Raw genomic sequence first — 766 nt, forward strand, 5'->3', positions numbered from 1 at the left:
CCATTCAACAACAAGATTTGTACACGTTTCCTAGTGAGAGTTACCTTTACATCGAAGGAAAACTCATTCTCAACGATGAGAATGTTGCAGGAACTTCAGTTGGACTAGAAATGAATTGCGCAGCATTTATGTTTGATGAAATTCGATATGAATTAAACGGCGTGGAGATCGATCGTTGTAAAAACGTTGGAATAACAACTATGATAAAAAATGGAGTATCGTTGACAACGACAAAATCAAAAATGCTTGAAAACGCTGGTTGGATAGACATACCCAATGCAGGAGGCTACTTTGACTTTTGTGTTCCTCTAAATATGCTGCTCGGTTTCTGCGAAGATTACAAACGAATAGTGATTAATGCGCATCATGAATTGATTCTGATTCGTTCGCGAGACGACAAAAATGCTGTTTATGGAACAGATGGTGCAAAATACACGCTGCAATTATACAAAGTACAGTGAAGGATGCCACATGTCACGCTCGAAGAAAGACACAAACTTTCATTGTTGCGTATCCTTGAAAACGGTCAAACGATAATTATGAGTTACCGTTCCTGGGACTTATACGAGTATCCAATGTTACAAGCAACCACTAAACATACATGGAGCATTAAAGCAGCTACGCAATTAGAAAAACCGCGATATGTAATATTTGCATTACAAACGGATAAAAAAAATAAGCTCAATAGACATATCACCAAATTTGATGACTGCAAACTCACCAATTTTCGATTGTATTTAAATTCGGAATCATATCCGTATGACAA

The sequence above is a fragment of the Osmia bicornis genome, unplaced genomic scaffold (genome assembly GCF_907164935.1).
Source record: "Osmia bicornis bicornis unplaced genomic scaffold, iOsmBic2.1, whole genome shotgun sequence".
NCBI lineage: Eukaryota > Metazoa > Arthropoda > Insecta > Hymenoptera > Megachilidae > Osmia > Osmia bicornis.